A 15,450-nucleotide genomic window follows, 5' to 3' on the forward strand; every position below is an offset into this window, starting at 1 on the left:
CGGCTTCTGCAGTCAAAACCATCCCCCTCACCTGGCCCTTTGCCGTCTGGGGATTGGACATGGTGGACCCATTCAAGACGGCGCGCGGCGGCATGACACATCTGCTTGTCGCCGTGGACAAATTCACCAAGTGGATTGAAGCGAAGCCAATCAAGAAGCTGAATGGGCCGACTGCCGTGACATTCATGGAAGATATCACCACCCGGTATGGCATACCACACAACATCATCACCGACAATGGCACGAATTTTGCCAAAGGAGCACTGGCACGTTTCTGCGCGGCACAGGGCATCCGACTGGACTTAGCGTCCGTTGCCCACCCACAGTCAAACGGCCAAGTCGAGCGAGCAAACGGCCTCATCCTCTCCGGCATCAAGCCCCGACTGGTCGTACCACTGGAGCGTTCGGCCGGCTGCTGGCTCAATGAGCTGCCGGCTGTCCTCTGGAGTCTGCGTACTACCCCGAACAAGTCAACCGGCTTCACTCCTTTCTTCCTTGTATATGGTGCCGAGGCTGTCATCCCAACTGACATCGAGTTCGACTCACCTCGGGTCACCATGCACACGGAGGCGGAGGCCAAGGAAGCGCGAGAAGACGGCGTTGACCTGCTGGAAGAGGGCCGGATGTTAACACTCAGCCGGTCCGCCATCTACCAGCAGGGTTTGCGCCGTTACCACAACCGGAAGATCAAGCCGAGATCCTTCCAAGAAGGCGATCTTGTGCTCTGGCTGATCCAGCGAACAGCCGGCCAGCACAAGCTCTCGGCCCCTTGGGAAGGCCCCTTCGTCATCAGCAAGGCCCTAGGCAACGACTCCTACTACCTGATCGACGCACAGAAGCCGAAGGCACGCAAGAGAGATGATTCCAGCAAGGAGTCGGAACGACCATGGAACGCCAATCTCCTTCGAAGATTTTACAGTTAAAAGCAGTATGTGCCATGCTACCTTTTGTATTAAGTACAAGACAACGGGCCCCCCGAGGTCCACTCGGGACTACCCTCTTTTATCTATGTATGACGAGTGTCATACCTATGAATGTATTATTACATTTGATTTTCTGTCCGGCACCGGGTTCGATCAGTCGGCCCGGGGACTTGCCGCCTTGAGTTATATTAAAGTTCTACCTGCAGTCAGACAAGTAGTGTGCCGGCACCCGAGCCCTCTCTTGCTGAAAGTCGCAGCTCGAAGAACCGACTGTCCGACTAGCAAGAGTCAAAGGCAGGAAAGGATGCCCACACAAAAAACGGCTAAGGACTAACGAACTTACATAACACAAGCCGGCCTCCCACCCCGCCTACCAGTTGTCAGAACAGCCGGCTAGCCGGCTTCCCATTTACCTTGCTACAATTCAAGAAAGCTAGAGTACTTGCCCTCCCAGACGGCCAAGCCCTTCCCCAGCCACAGACTGCAGAGCAGCTGTCCGGCTGGGAAGGCGGCGACCAAGGGAGGGCGGCAAAGGAAACAGCCAAAAAGATGAAAAGCAAATACAATTAGAAGCCAAACACATGCATGATTATATTTACACAAAAGGCCTTCGGAAGGCCGGCATTCAACATAGTTTGAATACACCCCCAGTGGGTGGAACTGCGCAAACTTAACAAAATATTGTTCAAAGAGCAATAAACAGGAAAGCGAAGGCGGCAGATCAAGCTAAGGGTGCAACAGGCGAGCCGGGCAGGTCAGTGGAGACGGCAGTGCTGGCCGGAGGAGTGACCGGCTGGCGAGTCTCGGCTTGATCATCGCCGGCTGCAGGCGGCGCGCTCGCACACGCCTTGTTGCTGGTGGCACGATCAAGCTGAGGCTGGCCGGTCGCTCCACCGTCTGGCACGGCGTCTTCACTATCTTCTCCCTCCTCCTCTTCACCCTCGTCGCTGGAGTCGATCTCCTCCGCCGAGTCCTCACCATCCGCCGGGTTCAGCCCAAACCACTCCTCCGGCTGAGCAATGCCGTCGTCATCCACCTCAGGAGCAAAGGCGCTGGTATCGGTGTAGTCGGCGATCGCCGAGGCACACTGGATGATAGCCGGCCGCACCGCCTCCAGCTCCTCGTCGGCCTCTTGCCGCTAGGTGGCCAGTTGGTCCAAGCTCAGCTCAGGATACCAAGCTTTGACGAACTCCAGCGCCCGCCTGGCGCCTGACCGAGCTGCAGAAGCCTTCCAGGCCTCGAAGCGGCCAACCGCTACCTCCAGCCAGTCGGCAGTCCGACTGGGGGTACGGGGAACCACCTCGCCGGGCCAGAGGGCGGCCAGCACTTGCGCCCCAACGCACTGAAGACAACGGAGCATGCGGTGAGCTGGCTGGAGGCGGGCTTGGATCGCCAGAAGCTGCTCCTCAAGAGACCGACGAGCATTCGGCGCGATCTCAGCACCAGCCTGCCTTTGTGCCTCGCGGTGGGCCTCGATGACTTGGCTGGCGGCAGTGGAGTAACCAGGGAAGTACTCTGCACAATTAAGAAAGGAAGAGAAAAAACACAAAGTAAGATAATGGACCAAATGACAAGCGGCAAACGAAGGAACGAAGAAGAAGGCGGCCTACCGTCAACCAAGTCTTCGATCTGGCCATAGCCGTTGATCAGCGATTGCCTTGCCTCAGCCCAACTCGCCGCCTCGGTCTCGTACTCGGCCTGGAGGGCAGCCTCGCTGTCCTGCGCCGCCTTCAGGGCCGCCTTGTGGATCTCCTCCTGGTCGGCCAGCTTCTTGACCAAGCGGTCATGCTCCTGAGCCAAGGCGTCGAACTCGGCTTCCTTGGCGCGAAGGGCGGCCTGGGCCCCACCCAACTGCCCCCTCAGGTTGGCATTGGCCCCTACAGATATGGCAAAGTAGAAAAAAAGCAATAAAAAAGAAGTCGCCAGGAAAGATCCGGCCCGACTGCTCAGTAGTCGGCCCGAATCTCGGGGACTACACCCAGTGGGTGCGCTGACGCGCCCCCACGTGAGATAAAAGATGAAGCACTTACTCCGGCTCTTAGTTAGATCAGCGGTCTTCTGGGTCAGCTCCCGAGCCTGCGAGTTGAAGGCAGCCGCGTGGAGGTTGTGATAGTCCTGTAAGTGGGACAGAGGAGCGAATAAGAACAAGATAGCAACCGAAGTCTACTAAGAAGTTCCAAGCCGCCTGCTCAGCAGCCAACTCGGAACTCGGGGACTACACCCAGTGGGTGCGCTGACGCGCCCCCACGGAAGAAATCAAGAACAAGAAACAAAAAAGCGGGAAGACTCACCCGAATGGCTGTTCGTGTCGCGAGGAACTCTTGATTGTACTGCCTCAGCACGGCGGCCTAGGACTGAAGCCGGTTCCGGACTTCTTGCGCCGCCACGTTCACCACGGCCGTCCCACCACCCGGCGCCCACCCCGAGCTGGCGCTGGCCGTCTCCAGATCCTGGGCCGACGAGCTGGAGCCCGCGGCCTTCTGCGGGTCCGGCGCCGAAGTCGCCTTTCCTGCGCGCTGGCGCGCTGGCGACCGGACCACCAGGTCTGTCCTCGCAGCCGGCTCGCCCCCAGCCGGTTGCACGGGCGGCGCGTTAGGCCGGCTGCCTTGGTCCGCCCCAGTCGGTGACTGCGGTGCCGCCTCCCTCTCCCGGACGACGATGTCGTCCTCCTCCCTCTCCATCCCTGGCAGGTCTCCACCGGCTTCCTCCGGCGGGGGCTCCGGGATCTCGGCGCCACGGCGCGCAGGGGGACGACAAGCAAGGCCTCCGCCGCCTTCTCTGCGGCTGCAGCCTCCGCCTGGGCCTTGGCCGCCGGGTTGGCTTGTGCCGCCGCCGACTCCTCCGCCAGATCCTGCGCCGCCTTGGCAGCGGCCGCCCTCAGCTCCTCCGCCTCCAGCTCCTCCCGTGTGTCCCGCGCATTCTGCTCCGTCGCCGCTTGAAGCTCGGCACGGGGGTCCACGCGGCGGGTGCTTGCGGATCCTCCCGCCGATCCAACCACGGAGGCGGCGGCGGTCCGCTCAAGAGAGAGCAGAGCCCTGTTTGATAAGTCAAGACAAGAATTCAGAAGATATTGACAAAAAAGAAGAAGGAATACGTCAGAAGAATGGACACTTATGCCGAAACCGTTTGTGGCTGCTTCACCACCTTGCGGAAGCGGGCAGCCTTCGCGGCCGCCTCGTCCCGCTTGGTCACCGCCGCCGCGCTCTTGGGCTTCTTCGGCCGACTGCCGAATAGGCCCGGCGCGGCCCGGCGCTTCTGTGCGCCGCCTCGGGCAGCCGGCGCTGCAGATGAACCCGCGCCATGGTCAGACGCCGGCTGGCGGCGCGGGGCGACTTCCGCCTCATCATCGTCCGACCAGTCGTCGAAGCTGGCTCCAAGCCCGGAGCCGCCTGCCTCGCTGCCTCCCGCCTCGGTGTTGTCGTCCATAGCGGCCGCCCCCAAGTCGGGGTCGTCCAAGTCATGCGCCGCCCGGTCGGGGAGAAATTGGCGCTCCGCCCCCGCTGCCCCGGCCGCCGGTCGAAGCAGGGGGCTCTGCCAAGACAAACCGACTGGTCAGAGTCGGCCAAGAGAAACTTGGTGACAAAAGTAAAGAAGAGAAGATAAAGAAAGCTTACCATAGGCGGGGGATGGGCACAGGAGTACGGCTCCTTGCCAAACTGCCACTCGTGGTGAGCTTGCAGTTCGCGAGGTAGTTCACCATGAGAGCTACCTCGGAGTGAGGCATCTCCTTGGTGCACATCCGACTCGGATCGAGTTGGCCGCTCATTTGACAGATCACATGAGGGCGGATTTAGAGCGGGAGCACCCGGCGCACCACGAAGGCGGCCAGCAGGTCGGACCCGGTCAGGCCCTCCGACTAGATCATTACCCGGAGTCGCGCGATGGCGGTGGCTCCAGCCGGCGACAGCGTTCTGGCCCGATAGGACCACTGGGGCCGCCTCCCAGCCGGCGGGCCGGCTACATAAGCCGGCAAGTTGACGAAGTCGCCTTGCGGGGCGACATTCTTCACGTAGAAGTAGGATATCTGCCAGAGCTTCACCGACTGGATCAACATGATGGCAGGAAAGGGGTTGTCGGCTACCGGCCTCCGCACCGCGATGAAGGCGCCGCTCTGAGCCGGCACGCCCTGCATGCGGGTGTCGAGCTTGGACTGGAAGAATTCCCCCCAGAGCTCGAGGGTGGGAAGGATGCCAAGGAAGCCCTCGCACAAAGTGACGAAGGCAGACAGTAGCACCACCATGTTTGGAGTGAGGTGGTGCGGCTGGAGCTGGTAGAATTCAAGGAAGGAGCGGAAGAAGGCGCTCGCAGGCAGGCCAAGGCCGCGCAGGAAGTGCGAGCGGAAGATTACCCGCTCGCCTTCCTTCGGCGCCGGCGAGATCTCCTTATTCGGCGCAAGACGGACCCGTACCTGGTCCTCGTCGGGCAACCGCCGCGTCTTGCGGAGGAAGTCGATGTGGTCCACGTGGACGTTGGAGCCGTCCCAGTCTCCGCCGTGCAACATAACGGCAAGAAGCTGATGAGAAAGGGCGCAGTGACTACGAAACCACGGCCCCGCAGCGGCGAAGCTACCGGGTAGTGCGAAGACTAGAGGGACGGCACGGCGGCGAGGGGCTGTAGCGACGGAGAGGAAGAAGAAGAAGATGGCGGAGCGAGGGTGAGCGTGCGAGCGTCTGCCGCTCCCCCTCCTCCCCCTATTTATAGCCTCGTGCGGCGAAGCCGAGGAGGCGAGGCGTGGGGGGAACGTGGGATTAACTGTGCCCACTCCCCCATGTCCCGCGATTATTGCACCCTAACAGCGTGTGGAAACTGCCATTGGAAGGCGAATGGCCCGTTTTGGGCCACAGAAGATCCACACCTAGGCCTAGGTATGGTAGCGGTGGGCCCCAGCCTGCGGCGGCGTCCCGTCACGCGTGTGGGCTGGCAGGCTTTTCCAGCCGGAGGATGCCACATGGCGCGCGGGCGGCAAGCGGCCGGCCCGCAACCCGGCGTGCCCGCCAGCAGGCTCCCGCCTTCAGACTTCAAAACCTCACCAAGACGGCGCACCTGATCAAAGCCGGCTCCTAGCTGCTGGCTCTTCAAGATAGGAAGCTGATTGAGCTTCTCGACCTCCTTTCAGCCTCGAAGCCCAACCAGCTTCGGGGACTACTGTCGGAGTAAATGGCCACGGGTAGCCTAACCGACTCCCCCTAGCTCTTCAAAAATTATCAGGCCAATCGAGCCTTCAAGCACCCAAAGCACAGGGCCGCCTTCCCCTGGCCGGCTATCTCAAGGACCGACTACGGGAAGACGGCCCGGCCCAAAAAACCCTCCCGAAGAGAGCCACAAGATGGCCGAATCCAAGATGCGGGCCACAAGAAGACCGACTCCCAGAAGCCGGCCATAAGAAGACCGGCTCCCGGCAAGCAGCCAATATTGCACCCTCAAGGGCTGCACCCACGTAACGGTGACGAGACGGGGCATGGCTACAGTATGGTCTGCCACCCCCGAATCCAGGAGCACGCGTGGCCACAGTGCGCCGTACGGGTCGGCCATCCCCCGTCCGGCGCGGCACTGTTGCCATGTTGACCATGACACCACCCACGACAGGCTGTCAGTACGGCCCGCAGGCGGTGGGCCCGTTCAGCCAGAGAGACGCTCGAAGGCGGCCAAGCCTCCCCCAGTCGGCCTGGGGGTAGCCGGCTCCCAATAGCCGACTACTTCCCTCCCTCGAAGTATGCGCATCATTAAGGAGACAAGACGAGGTAAGGCTACAGTGATAGCCCGCGAGGCGGCGACACTGTAGCCATGCTTACCCTCGACAAAGCCCTCGTCATCAGGAGCGAGGCTACAGTAACCAGCCACCGACAAGACCCCCAGGCGGTGAGGCCGGCCTGTCGGCCAAGAGGCCGGCAGCCGGCGGGACCCACCAGTCGGCGGGCCCCAGCGGTCGGCAGAGAAGCCGGCGAATACAGACACTGACGGCTAGGACCCGCGTCCAGCCGGATTACCATTGTACCCCTTGGGGGTAGGCCTATATAAACCCCCCAGGGCACCCATGCAAAGGGTTGATCTCTTAGAGTTTTAGACATCACATAGAGAGAAGAGGAGAGCTAGCCTTGCCCTTCTTCTTCCTCTAGCCAAACAGCTCAAGGAGCCACTTGTAGCTACTTGTGTTGATCTAGTGATCATGCGGAGACCCCGCAGAGCAGGATTAGGGGTGTTATCTCCACGGAGAGCCCCGAACCTGGGTAAGATTCGCCGGCATGCATGTCTTCGCCTCATCCCTTTTCCAAGCACCGGTGATGTCTTACTGGCTCCCACAATGATAAGCCACCCGTTGGCATATGTCGCAGCTACCACCCGACAAGGCTCCTTAACAACGCCAGGCCAAGAACCACCGAGATAGTATTGCAGTTGGAGAACTTCTATTCAAGATAGCACCGCCATCACCAAAACCTAACCAAAGAAATTTTCATACACACCGCATGAGAGATGAGGACCCCCTCCCCCCTATCTTATGGCGTAGGTGGGACGTCTCAGGACGTAGGGGGCATTGATTGGATACGACTAGAGGGTTGCGACGCTTGATGGAGGCGTGATTGCCGTCCTTTGTCCTTTTGGGAGAATAATGGAACTTCAGTTGAATGATTGACTACCACAACTTTTAATTAAGATGGAATAGATGAGTTTGGTTTGACTTTTTCAAAACCACTTATAGGTTACAATAGAAACGGTCACTGCACATCCAACAAAATCTAACACCTTGACCCACCAAGTCTCTTGTGCCTTCCCCTCCCCCCTGTCTTATGAATTTGCTCGCGTCTCTAACTTGTCACATATTTGTGTCAGCCACAACTACGCCACCGACATGAAGGAAATATGCCGTAGAGGCAATAATAAAGTTGTTATTTATATTTCCTTATATCATGATAAATGTTTATTATTCATGCTAGAATTGTATTAACCGAAAACTTAGTACATGTGTGAATACATAGACAAACAAAGTGTCACTAGTATGCCTCTACTTGACTAGCTCGTTGAATCAAAGATGGTTAAGTTTCCTAGCCATAGACATGAGTTGTCATTTGATTAACGGGATCACATCATTAGAGAATGATGTGATTGACTTGACCCATTCCGTTAGCTTAGCACTTGATCGTTTAGTATGTTGCTATTGCTTTCTTCATGACTTATACATGTTCCTATGACTATGAGATTATGCAACTCCCGAATACCGGAGGAACACTTTTTGTGCTACCAAACGTCACAACGTAACTGGGTGATTATAAAGGTGCTCTACAGGTGTCTCCGATGATGTTTGTTGAGTTGGCATAGATCAAGATTAGGATTTGTCACTCCGATTGTCGGAGAGGTATCTCTGGGCCCTCTCGGTAATGCACATCACTATAAGCCTTGCAAGCAATGTAACTAATGAGTTAGTTGCGAGATGATGCATTATGGAACGAGTAAAGAGACTTTCCGGTAACGAGATTGAACTAGGTATTGAGATACCGACGATCGAATCTTAGGCAAGTAACATACCGATGACAAAGGGAACAACGTATGTTGTTATGCGGTTTGACCGATAAAGATCTTCGTAGAATATGTAGGAACCAATATGAGCATCCAGGTTCCGCTATTGGTTATTGACTGGAGATGACTCTCGGTCATGTCTACATAGTTCTCGAACCCGTAGGGTCCGCACGCTTAACGTTCGGTGACGATCGGTATTATGAGTTAATGTGTTTTGATGTACCGAAGGTAGTTCGGAGTCCCGGATGAGATCGGGGACATGACGAGGAGTCTGGAAATGGTCGAGACGTAAAGATCGATATACTGGAAGGCTATATTCGGACATCGGAAAGGTTCCGAGTGATTCAGGTATTTTTCGGAGTACCGGAGAGTTACGGGAATTCGTATTGGGCCTTAATGGGCTATACAGGAAAGGAGAGGAAGGCCTCAAGGGTGGCCGTGCCCCTTCCCCATGGACTCGTCTGAATTGGACTAGGGAAAGGGGGCGGCCCCTTCCTTCCTTCTCCTTTTCCCTTCCTTTTTCCTATTCCATGTGGGAGGTGGAATCCTACTAGGACTAGGGAGTCCTAGTAGGACTCCACACTTTGGGCGCGCCCTATGAGGGCCGGCCTCCTCCTCCCTCCATCCTTTATATACGTGGCCAGGGGGCACGCCATAGACATACAAGTTGATCATTGATCTCTTAGCCGTGTGCGGTGCCCCCCTCCACCATAATCCACCTCGATCTATCGTTGCAGTGCTTAGGCGAAGCCCTGCGCCGGTAGCTTCATCATCACCGTCATCACGCCGTCGTGCTGACAAAGCTCTCCCTCGACACTCTGCTGGATCGCGAGTTCGTGGGACGTCACCGAGCCGAACGTGTGCAAATCGCAGAGGTGCCGTACTTTCAGTGCTAGGATCGGTCGATCGTGAAGACGCACGACTACATCAACCACGTTGTCATAACGCTTCCGCTTATGGTCTACGAGGGTACATGGACAACACTCTCCCCTCTCGTTGCTATGCATCACCATGATCTTGCGTGTGCGTAGGAAATTTTTGAAATTACTACGTTCCCCAACACGACACACCATATCTCCCAAATCTCCATTGCTCAATATGGGGATCTTATGGGGAGAGGGGTCGCCACCCTGGATCTGGTGGCAATGATAATTTCAACATATTCTTTATCGACCCTTTGGATGCTCTTCTTGTCCATGCTATCATGGACATGTCTTGCTAAAGTTGCCTCTAAGGTAGGATGGGCCAAATCTGAGATGTTTTTCAGTTTAATTTCTTAATATTGATGTTAATTTGTGACAAATTTTAGTTGGAAATGCTTGAATGTTTTGTTTGAATCTAGTTGAAATTTGCACAAAATTTTATGATTTATCAAAACTTGCAGTTTTTTTGGTTAAAACCTATTGAAAACTGTAAAGATTTAGTGGGTTTTGGTTGGAAGTGACATACAGTCCATGAAATTTTGCGGATACCATTGAATTTCAATTACAAGTATGATTTTCCCTTCATGAAAGGTGTGTATATGGCTGAAAGTTGTTCATAGGCTTGAAATAAATTGTGCTCATCACTGCTAGTCACCATGTATGCCCCTCCATAGAATAAATTTTGAAGTGGAGGGGAACATCCAAGAAGCTGAAGGGAGGGTTCATGGGATGAACCATCGGGTTGGTCACTTTCCAAAAAGATGGGAAGCTTTGTGCTGTTTCCTACTATGGGGATGGGATGGTCCCATGGGTTGCTGTAAATTATCATTGCCTTTCATTCAAACTCTTTTCATTTTTTGAAATGGAATGAGAGCCTGCCAGTACATTTTGTTGCCATCAATGGGGTACAGGAGGGGGAACTTTCCCGGTAGCTCACGACACACACCATTCGACTAAACAAATATAAAAAGAACATAAAAGGCAATGAAAGAACCTAATCAACCCCCGCACCGCTTCCTCCCCATGGTGACCTGCCCGGCAGCCCAACCCCGGCTGCCTCCTACCCCTTCCCTCTTCCTCCCCTCACCATCGTCAGTGCCTCCGCCGGGCAAAGCCGACATGGATCCGGTGGCGGCGGGGCCTGTTCCTGCTGCAGTGGGCAGCATTTCTCGCGAGAGGGATGCTCGTGGAGGCGATTGGCAAGAGGTTGTGCTCGTCAGTGGTGGATCACATTAGCATGTGGGAGTAGCACAATAGTGCTGAGGTGCGACGGGGTGGTGGATACGCGCGGGGCCCTGATCACGTGGGCCTCCTACCACTGCGTGACGGCGTGGATCCGGATGGATCTGATGCTTAGAGCATCTCCGATAGATGATGTAGATGTATAAAATTTTACTCCAAATTTACATCTGATGTAAAATGCATCACCAAGTGATGCAAATATATATCACCAGCCACGTGGTGATGTAAACGATCAGCAGCAGCATGAACACCCAACTGCAAATCCAAAACTTCCCGCCTCCCGCCGCCGGCGATTTCACCCTAGAAACGATGCCACCATCGCTCGTCCGTCCACCTCTGACCCTACTGCCCATGCCCGCTGCCAGCCGCGCCGCTGGAGCTCCCACCGACCCACCGATTTGGATCTGCTGCCACTGTTTTTTCGGCTGATTCGCCTGTTCGCTAGAGTGTCGACAACCATTATGGCTCCAACAGCTCACGACCGCCTTCTTGAGTAGTGTTGCTTACCACCAGAGCTAGAGGGGGCAGCTGCGTGACAATCGCGACCCTGCCGAGCGGCCATTGCTTCAGTTAGCAGCGCCAGCGTTGCGTTGCTGCAAATTGACTCCTTCGCGAGCCGCTAGTCGTTTAGGAGCCATACTAGACCTAGCCGCCCACCCCTGTCGGTCAGGGTGAGCACCATCAAGGCTGTAATGATCCACCAACTGGTTTCTTCCACCTCACACACAAAGTGTTCGACAAAATTCCCTCAAGGTAAAAATTCCTACAAACTTGGAGTTTTTTTATCGGGCATGAAGATGTAGTTTGACGGTGATTGCCATCTTGTAGATGAGCTTGTGCGACTACTCTTTTGTGGAAGATTCCTCATTGGATGAGGAATTCAATTTGACCAAAGAGGAAGTAGCGACACACAAGAGGAAGAAGCCAAAGCACGGTGGTTCCATGTTTGTCTGTGAATACATCTGGAAAGAACGGGTTGAGTCACACGATAGATTGATGTACAACTATTGGTACCCCACTAGTTTCCCAGAGAGGTACTTTCATCGCAGTTTCAGGATGTCCAATTATTCTTCATTCACATTTGGAATTCCGTGAAGCAACATGACCAAGCCTTCGAGCAGAGGAGGAATTGTGCCGGTTGGCTTGGACAAAACAATGTGTAGAAGGCCACTGTCGCTTTGCACATGATGAGCTACTAGTGGATGGGACGCGCCCTGGCGCGTCTCTTGAGGCGGGACTTGTTGGGGAACGTAGTAATTTCAAAAAATTTCTTACGCACACGCAAGATCATGGTGATGCATAGCAACGAGAGGGGAGAGTGTTGTCCATGTACCCCCGTAGACCGAAAGCGGAAGCGTTATCACAACGCGGTTGATGTAGTCGTACGTCTTCATGATCCGACCGATCAAGTACCGAACGCATGGCACCTCCGAGTTCAGCACACGTTCAGCTCGATGACGTCCCTCGAACTCCGATCCAGCCGAGTGTTGAGGGAGAGTTTCGTCAGCACGACGGCGTGGTGACGATGATGATGTTCCACCGACGCAGGGCTTCGCCTAAGCTCCGCAACGGTATTATCGAGGTGTAATATGGTGGAGGGGGGCACCGCACACGGCTAAGAGATCTAAAGGATCAATTGTTGTGTCTATGGGGTGCCCCCCTGCCCCCGTATATAAAGGAGCAAGGGGGAGGCAGCCGGCCAAGGGGAGAGGCGCGCCATAGGGGGGAGTCCTACTCCCACCGGAAGTAGGACTCCTCCTTTCCTTGTGGGAGTAGGAGAAGGGAAGGGGGAAGGAGAAAGAAGGAAGGGGGCGCCCCCCCCTCCCTAGTCCAATTTGGACTAGCCCATGGGGAGGGGTGCGGCCACCCTTTGGGGTCTTTCTCTCCTTTCCCGTATGGCCCATTAAGGCCCAATACGAATTCCCGTAACTCTCCGGTACTCCGAAAAATACCCGAATCACTCGGAACCTTTCCGAAGTCCGAATATAGTCGTCCAATATATCGATCTTTACGTCTCGGCCACTTTGAGACTCCTCGTCATGTCCCCGATCTCATCCGGGACTCCGAACTCCTTCGGTACATCAAAACTCAATAAAACTGTCATCGTAACGTTAAGCGTGCGGACCCTACGGGTTCGAGAACTATGTAGACATGACCGAGACACCTCTCCGGTCAATAACCAATAGCGGGACCTGGATGCCCATATTGGCTCCCACATATTCTACGAAGATCTTTATCGGTCAGACCGCATAACAACATACGTTGTTCCCTTTGTCATCGGTATGTTACTTGCCCGAGATTCGATCGTCGGTATCTCGATACCTAGTTCAATCTCGTTACCGGCAAGTCTCTTTACTCGTTCCGTAATACATCATTCCGCAACTAACTCATTAGTCACAATGCTTGCAAGGCTTATAGTGATGTGCATTACTGAGTGGGCCCAGAGATACCTCTCCGACAATCGGAGTGACAAATCCTAATCTCGAAATACGCCAACCCAACAAGTACCTTTGGAGACACCTGTAGAGCACCTTTATAATCACCCATTTACGTTGTGACGTTTGGTAGCACACAAAGTGTTCCTCCGGTAAATGGGAGTTGCATAATCTCATAGTCATAGGAACATGTATAAGTTATGAAGAAAGCAATAGCAACATACTAAACGATCGGGTGCTAAGCTAATGGAATGGGTCAAGTCAATCACGTCATTCTCCTAATGAGGTGATCTCGTTAATCAAATGACAACTCATGTCTATGGCTAGGAAACATAACCATCTTTGATTAACGGGCTAGTCAAGTAGAGGCATACTAGTGACACTCTGTTTGTCTATGTATTCACACATGTATTGTGTTTCCGGTTAATACAATTATAGCATGAATAATAAACATTTATCATGATATAAGGAAATATATAATACTTTATTGTTGCCTCTAGGGCATATTTCCTTCAGTCTCCCACTTGCACTAGAGTCAATAATCTAGTTCACATCGCCATGTGATTTAACATCAATAATTCACATCATCATGTGATTAACACCCATAGTTCACATCTCTATGTGACCAACACTCAAAGGGTTTACTAGAGTCAATAATCTAGTTCACATCGCTATGTGATTAACACCCAAAGAGTACTAAGGTGTGATCATGTTTTGATTGTGAGATAATTTTAGTCAACGGGTCTGTCACATTCAGATCCGTAAGTATTTTGCAAATTTCTATGTCTACAATGCTCTGCACGGAGCTACTCTAGCTAATTGCTCCCACTTTCAATATGTATCTAGACCGAGACTTAGAGTCATCTAGATTTAGTGTCAAAACATGCATCGACGTAACCCTTTACGACGAACCTTTTGTCACTTCCATAATCGAGAAACATATCCTTATTCCACTAAGGATAATTTTGACCGCTGTCCAGTGATCTACTCCTAGATCACTATTGTACTCCCTTGCCAAAATCAGTGTAGGGTATACAATAGATCTGGTACACAGCATGGCATACTTTATAGAACCTATGGCCAAGGCATAGGGAATGACTTTCATTCTCTTTCTATCTTTTGCCGTGGTCGGGCTTTGAGTCTTTACTCAATTTCACACCTTGTAACACAGACAAGAACTCTTTCTTTGACTGTTCTATTTTGAACTACTTCAAAATCTTGTTAAGGTATGTACTCATTGAAAAACTTATCAGGCGTCTTCATCTATCTCTATAGATCTTGATGCTCAATATGTAAGCAGCTTCACCGAGGTCTTTCTTTGAGAAACTCCTTTCAAACACTCCTTTATGCTTTGCAGAATAATTCTACATTATTTCCGATCAACAATATGTCATTCATATATACTTATCAGAAATGCTGTAGTGCTCCCACTCACTTTCTTGTAAATACAGGCTTCAACGCAAGTCTGTATAAAACTATATCCTTTGAACGACTTATCAAAGCGTATTCCAACTCCGAGATGCTTGCACCAGTCCATAGATGGATCGCTGGAGCTTGCATATTTTGTTAGCACCTTTAGGATTGACAAAACCTTCTGGTTGTATCATATACAACTCTTCTTTAATAAATCCATTAAGGAATGCAGTTTTGTTTATCCATTTGCCAGATTTCATAAAAGGCGGCAATTGCTAACATGATTCGGACAGACTTAAGCATAGATACGAGTGAGAAACTCTCATCGTAGTCAACTTGTCGAAAACCTTTTGCGACAATTCTAGCTTTGTAGATAGTAACACTACTATCAGCGTCCGTCTTCCTCTTGAAGATCCATTTTAATCTCAATGGCTCGCCAATCATTGGGCAAGTCAATCAAAGTCCATACTTTGTTCTTATACATGGATCTCATCTCAGATTTCATGGCCTCAAGCCATTTTTCGGAATCTGGGCTCACCATCGCTTCTTCATATTTCATAGGTTCGTCGTGGTCTAGTAACATAACCTCCAGAACAGGATTACCGTACCACTCTGGTGCGGATCTTGCTCTGGTTGACCTACGAGGTTCAGTAATAACTTGATCTGAAGTTCCATGATCATCATCATTAACTTCCTCACTAATTGGTGTAGGAGTCACAGGAACAGATTTCTGTGATGAACTACTTTCCAATAAGGGAGCAGGTACAGTTACCTCATCAAGTTCTACTTTTGTGACGCCCCCGATTTGACCGTACACTAATCATGCACGCAAATGTGTACGACCAAGATCAGGGACTCACGGGAAGATATCACAACACAACTCTAAAACATAAATAAGTCATACAAGCATCATAATACAAGCCAGGGGCCTCGAGGGGTCGAATACAATTGCTCGATCATAGACGAGTCAGCGGAAGCAACAATATCTGAGTACAGACATAA

The sequence above is a fragment of the Triticum aestivum genome, chromosome 7D, assembly GCF_018294505.1.
Source record: "Triticum aestivum cultivar Chinese Spring chromosome 7D, IWGSC CS RefSeq v2.1, whole genome shotgun sequence".
NCBI lineage: Eukaryota > Viridiplantae > Streptophyta > Magnoliopsida > Poales > Poaceae > Triticum > Triticum aestivum.